The sequence below is a fragment of the Cavia porcellus genome, unplaced genomic scaffold, assembly GCF_034190915.1.
Source record: "Cavia porcellus strain 051 isolate PalLab524CR breed Dunkin Hartley unplaced genomic scaffold, mCavPor4.1 scaffold_1, whole genome shotgun sequence".
Taxonomy (NCBI): domain Eukaryota; kingdom Metazoa; phylum Chordata; class Mammalia; order Rodentia; family Caviidae; genus Cavia; species Cavia porcellus.
This window is the reverse complement of record NW_026947484.1, coordinates 226,043,232-226,050,320: the sequence shown is the minus strand read 5'-3', so window position 1 is coordinate 226,050,320 and position 7,089 is coordinate 226,043,232. Positions and strand designations below refer to the sequence as shown.

The window sequence follows — 7,089 nt, the reverse complement described above, 5'->3', positions numbered from 1 at the left end:
TGATATATATCAGTGATATAAATAAAATATGTTTTGGGCAAAATTTCATTTTAAAACCTGATAGCTCTAGAAGTGGGAAACCTATCTGAATATAGCTTTTTCTGTTTTGCTTCTTTCCTAGATTTTCTTCCTCATTGCTAAGAAACAAGAATGAAAAATGAATGTCTTTGGTTTTTATTTTCTATTCTTGCTACAGCAAAATCATACCAATAACACAAAGTATTGGGGATCAGGAATAGGGAGTCTCAGCCAAGAAATTTACAGACGTGTTAAGAGCCTGAGGAAGTAGCTGAGAAGACAACAGAGATGGGGAGTGGAATCAGTGCAGAGGACAAAGAGCTGGCCAAGAGTTACAAGGAGCTAGAAAAGAAGTTGCAGGAGGATGTGGACAAGGAAGCCAAGACTGTCAAGCTGCTGTTGCTGGGTGCTGGGGAGTCAGGAAAAAGTACTATCATCAAGCAGATGAAGATCATTCACCAGGATGGCTATTCACCAGAAGAATGCCTAGAGTTCAAGTCTGTCATCTACGGGAATGTGTTACAGTCCATCTTGGCTATCATCCGTGCCATGTCTACACTGGGCATTGACTATGCTGATCCAGGCTGTGTGGATTATGGGCGACAGCTCAACAACCTGGCTGACTCAACTGAGGAGGGTACCATGCCTCCTGAGCTGGTGGAATTCATCAGGAAATTATGGAAGGATGGCGGTGTGCAAGCCTGCTTTGATAGAGCTGCAGAGTATCAGCTCAATGACTCAGCGTCTTACTACCTGAACCAACTGGACGGGATTACAGATCCTAACTACCTCCCTAATGAGCAAGATGTGCTACGATCTAGAGTCAAAACCAGGCATCATCGAAACAAAGTTTTTTGTCAAAGATCTGAATTTCAGGATGTTTGATGTAGGAGGGCAAAGATCAGAAAGAAAGAAGTGGATCCAATGCTTTGAGGGTGTCACTTGCATCATTTTCTGTGCAGCCCTCAGTGCCTATGACATGGTGTTGGTAGAAGATGTTGAGGTTAATCGTATGCATGAGTCTTTGCATCTGTTCAACAGCATATGTAACCATAAGTTCTTTGCTGCTACTTCCATTGTCCTCTTTCTCAGCAAGAAGGACCTTTTCGAGGAAAAATTCAAGTCCATCTCAGTATCTGTTTCCCAGAGTATGACGGGAACAACTCCTATGAGGATGCATGGAATTATATCAAGAGGCAGTTCCTTGATCTCAATATGCGAAAAGATGTCAAAGAAATCTACAGTCACATGATATGTGCTACAGATACACAGAATGTCAAATTTGTATTTGATGCAGTTACAGATATTATCATCAAAGAAAATCTCAAGGACTGTGGGATCTTCTAATCTACATAACTCCTCAGGTCTTCAAGTAACTGTGGGGGAAAGTAATGTGAAAAGACCACCAGCTACAATGAATACACTTGTTGGTGCTGCTGCCACAGGATATTTACCTTTTTGCAATGCAATGTAATCTTGTGAATCAATCATAAGAGCATCACAAAGCATCTTCATACATATTCCTACTTAATCAGAAGCACAGGCTATCACAATTGAAAGGAACATCTTAGTACAACTTCAGACAAACACACAAGGGATAGAAGACTGAAAGTGACCTGTGCAACATTTCATGGCTAGGCTGAAGCCAGGAAAGACCAGCACTCCAAACAATTCTCAATGAAGTTTTGCAGGGTTTCAAGTCCTTTATCTTACATAAGCGAGGATAAGAGAAAACTGGTAATTTTTTTTTTATGTTGTATCTATTGGGAATCACTCTTACACATAAATAAGTCTCTTAGTTAAAATATATGAAGACAAGAGTACTAGGGTAGAAGGGGGCAGGCAGACTATAGGAGAGGATAATCCAAGATGTACATAAATTAATATTCCAGCTATATATATTACAGATTAGTGAACACTAACAAACTGAGATAGTATATCCCAGCAATATATTAGTATTCATTGTTCTTTTACTTTTTGATACCTTGTGATTACCACTATATCTCAGGGAGAGAAAACAATGCTCTTGAGCATAGACTTAAATTCTCTGTTACAGAATCTTTGCCTCTCTTTAATTTGGTATGCATATCTTTTAATTTTCATTGCATAAATAAAGGCCATAAAAGTTTTTTAAAAAAGTATTGGGGATCACAAAAGAGACCCAAGGTGGTTTCTAAGCCAAAGAGAATAGGACAGAACTTGGTGGTGTAATTTCAGGTTACAGATTCTTTTAATTTAGTGTGGTCGAATAATGGAGCAAGAACACTAGCTAATCCATTCCACTATAAAAGCAGTGAGAATATTGTCAAACATTCTTAAAATTAATATTTTTAGAAATCTTGAAATTAACCAAAAGTTGTAATAATTTGAGGAACATTTATTATCCTCCTCTCAAAGCCTAAATATTGATAAATCCATGAGGCTTTCAGTGTTTTAACCCTATTCTCACTCTCCTGTTTCTTAAAGATAGGTCAATTGAGACTTTCCAGTCTAATTAGTAGTAAGAGAAAGAGAGAGAAAGGAGATAGAAGAGGAGAAGGAGGAAGGGGAAGAGTGGAAGAAGATTAAGAGACATTTAGCATGCCATAAAATATCAACACTTAATGGGATTTTTTAGGGAAAGAGAATAAGGGGATCAAAGGAATGTTTGAGGAAAAGATATCTAAAATTTATCCAATTGGATGAGTATCAAAATCTGAATATCAAAGTCTAAGCATTCAGAATCCTCAAGTTAAAAACTTCTAAGAGATTCTAATAGACATATTCTAATCACAGGTTGAAAAGGCAAGCAGGAAGACAGAATGCAGATAGCTTGAGAGAAGGAAGGCATGATGTGCAAGGTATGTTTATTATGATTATCAGCTAAATTCATAGCAGAAACTAGGGAGATCAAAGGAGTCAACCAAGGTTACCATCCTTTATAGTGAAGGACAAATTAAGACAATACAATAATAAATAAAAATGAATACAATTCTTTGCTAGCAGTTCCTTCTTACAAAAAGTACTAATGACAGTTCTTCAGCTGAACTGAAAGGAGAATAACTTGAATCCACATGAAGAAATAAAGATAAGGGTAGTGTGAAAGTCATAGTGTTAGAGTACTTGCTGAAAGAGTTAAAAGCCCTGGTTTCATTCTCGGCACCATGGAGGGCGATGGGAGTGAAGAGTCAAAATGAAGTCACTTGTGTTGAACTGTAAAAAATGTAAATAAATAAAGCCAAGAGATTTAGTGGAAAGATTCTCATACCTCATCACGAGAGCTATTACAAAGGACTCTGCCAGAACCAGAACTTTCCATAAAGACAACCACAACCTTAAAAACAAAGCAAAATAAAACAAAACAAAAACACAAACACAAACAAACTAAAACTAAAAAAAAAAAAAAAAAAAAAAAACTCTGCAAAGACATTGCTCAGCAACTGCCAGTACAAACTGGGACTGATTCAGTCCTTCTTGTTTATCCTTATGGCCAAGGATAATTGTTTCCAAAAATTTCATGCAAGCGGTTTTCTCTTTAAAAAAACTTTGTTTTCCCTTGTTTCCTTGGATATGCCCACACATACTCACGTTGCAATATACATTCTTGGATAAATTCATTATCTTCTTTTATTCTTTTATTGTATTGATGCATTTTAGATATACAGAAAAATTCATTATCTTCAGGGAATCTCTCTCTCTCTCTCTCTCTCTCTCTCTCTCTCTCTCTCTCTCTGTGTGTGTGTGTGTGTGTGTGTGTGTGTGTGTGTGTATCTGTCTGTCTGTCTGTGTCTCTCTCCCCCTGTAAGCGATTTAGGTGGATGAAAAATAAATAAAATAGAGAATAGAAAAATAACAGGGAATTTAAAAAAAACAAACTTTTGATTCCTTAGAGATCAAGAAAGTTGGAGGACTGTTAGCTAGACTACTCTAGAAAAGAATATAAGACTCAAATTGCTAAAACAAGACATAAAGGAGAAGAAATAATTTTGACTTTGAGGAGATGAAGTAAGATTACAAGGGAATACACAAATGGCTACATGGCAATAATTAGGTAACTAATATGAAAAGGACAAATTACTAAAAGACACAAACTACTGAACTAAAACAAAAAGTAAATGGAAAATAAAAATTGACCTATGAGTAAAGAGACTAGATAATATCAGAGATAGAGAATAGAATGCTGAAGCTCTAAGTCAATGAATTCTAGCAACTATCAAAAACTGGAAGACGCAGCGAGAGAATTTGCCTCTGGAATCTCTAAGGTAAGCACAGCTCTGTTTATACCTTGATTCTGGCTCAGCAAAACTGATTTTGAACTTTTGGCTTTCAAAAGTATACGAGCAAAACTTTTTCTTATTTTAAGCTACCCATTTTGTGATATTTCATTATCAGCCATAAGAATACTTTCTAACTCATTGTGTATAGTCACTATCAACCTAATAGCAAAGTCAGACAAAAGCATGAGGAAAAGAAAACTACAAACCAATATTCATTATTAATGTAGATTTTAAAATCTCTCAAAAAATGTTAACAAACTGAAGCCAGGAATATAAAATATATTATTTTAGATTGTGGCTCAAAAATACAAAATAAGCTTAATATCTAAAATTAAGATACTACATGGTATTAATATACTTAGAAAAATCACATCACCATATTCTCAAAGGTTGAGAAGAATTTGTTGAAATTCAACACCATTTCATGATTTAAAAACCACTCAGAAAAGTAAGATTAGAGGGACATTTCCTAAATGATAAAAGCCATCTATGAAGAATCCACAAGTAACACGGTTAATATATTAATGTAAAAATGCTGATTTCCCCCCTTAATACCGGGGAGAAGGAAACTGGACATACTTTTTAACCACTTTAGTAATGAATGGGAAGTTATTGATAGGTTACGTGGCAAGAAAAATAAATGAAATAATAAAATAAGTAAAAGTCATCTAGATTGGAAAGGAAGGAACAGAAGTATTCTTATTTGAAGACAACAATTTCCTTGATTTTTTTTTTTTTTTCAGTGTGGAGGATTGAATCCAGGGCCTTTATACTGATCTATATCCCGCGCTCTATTTTCTTTTCTTTTTCTTTTTTTTTTTATTTAAAGAAAAGGAAACAAAAAAATACATGGAGATAAAAAAAAAGGTTAGAAATAATACAAAGTTACAGAAAAACAAACAGTAAGAAATTGCTGGTTGATAAGTTACACATTGTCATCTTAGAAATAGCTGTTCAGGTTATAGAATTAAAGTATTTAGAATGACATTCAAAAAGTGACCCTACAAACCGTTCTGCTCTATGATCGAACAAAAGCTCAGTAATATGGTTATCAGTCCTACATATTTGTTTTACATCTCAAAGAGGGTAAGATTAAACATATCAAAACAGAACAGAACATTAAAAAAAAACAATTTAAAGAAATACAGATTTCAAAGCAAGTCCACTGGAGATCTTCATTATCTAACTGTCTCTAGTTTCTTACAAATAGTTGTCCCTATCTTCACCCACTTTATATACTTATTGCATATTATAGAACTAATCAAATCATTACAGGATGATGAAGTCTTTTTAGGTCCTCAAGTTCCAAATTAGGGAAGACAATAGTAACTACCATCGCATCTCTCATTCTCTTTGTGATAGCTGTCCCCATCTCTACATATGCTGAAATTGAACTCAACAGTCCAATGTCATTCTAAGCAGCGAACAATAGACTGCTAGAATTTATATTATAATGCTACAAAATAAGCCTCAGGTTTCTCAGCATCTCTTCCTCAGAGTATCTGTTCCTTACATCTTGCATTATATAATCTGTTCCCGTAAATAATTTAAATTAAAAAAAAAACCCATGTGTGAATTTCTACAAATATATCTATCCTCTACTATAGTCTTTAGTATAGACAGCTCCGCACTCTATTTTCGCTTGAGACTAAGCCTTGCTAAGTTGCTGAGTTGTGAGGTTGGGCTTGAACTTGTGATCCCTTTGTCTCAGTTTCTCAGTGTGCTGGAGTGCATGCACAGGCACATACCACTATACCTGATTAACATCACCTTACATATCAAAAATCTTGAGGAATCCACTGAAATGTTACTAAAGCTAACAAGTTTATTATAATTCAAGATACTGTATCAGCATTATAGAAATCAGTTGTTCATATTTCTATATTTTAGCAAGAGGCAATATAAAGATGAAGTCAAGAGAATAAGTCCATTTCAAATAGCATCAAAAGAAATACAATAGAAGTTTTTAAAAAAAGAGATATAGGACTATACTCTGAAAACTACAAAAATGTGAGAAAAATTAAGAAGACCTAACAGGATCTCATAGTTATTGAAAACTTAATGTTCAAATATCACTACTTCTTATATTGATGTATAGATTCATTGCAATCCCCAACAAAATCTCAGCTGACTCATTTGCAAAAATTTTAAGACAATCCTAAAATTTACATGGGAATCTGAAACACCAAGAGTGTTCAAAATAACATTGCAAGGGAACTAATTTGGAAGATTAACATTTCTTGCTTTAATTGTATTTTATTTATTTTGAGATAGGGCCTCACTCTGTAGTTCAGGCTGACCTCAAACACATGGTGATCCTCCTGCCTCTGCCTCCTGATTGCTGAGAGTACAGACATGAACCAGAACATCTGGATACTTAATTTGTAATTTGCCACAAAGTGGTAGTGGCAAAGACAATTTGGCACAGATGGAAATATAAACATATAGATAATGCAACATATTTGAGAAGCCAGAAATAAGCTCAATTTTATGATCAATCTACTTTGATAGGGGTACCAAGAAAACTCAATGGGAGAAGAAATAGATTTCAACAAATGCTTCTAGGATTACTAGTAATCTGCATTAAAAAAAAAGGCATCTAGATCCCTACATTATACTACTGTGTACAAATATGAAATAAAAGTGAATCAAATATCTAAATGTAAATGTTAAAACTATAAAATTCTTATAAAAAACAAGTAATTTTTTATTATGTAACTTTCTTATAGATATGATGTCAAAGCACAAGTAACAAAAGAAAAAATAGACAAATTTAACTTCATTGAAATGAAAACCTTCTGTGCTTCAATGAAAC

The 7,089-nt window shown here is 34.4% G+C and overlaps 1 pseudogene; it reads left to right on the top strand.

Annotated features, from left to right (window-relative positions):
• The first annotated feature begins 238 nt into the window (after positions 1-238).
• Positions 239-1,458, top strand: LOC100734644 (guanine nucleotide-binding protein G(t) subunit alpha-2-like; annotated as a pseudogene).
• Positions 1,459-7,089: the final 5,631 nt, after the last annotated feature.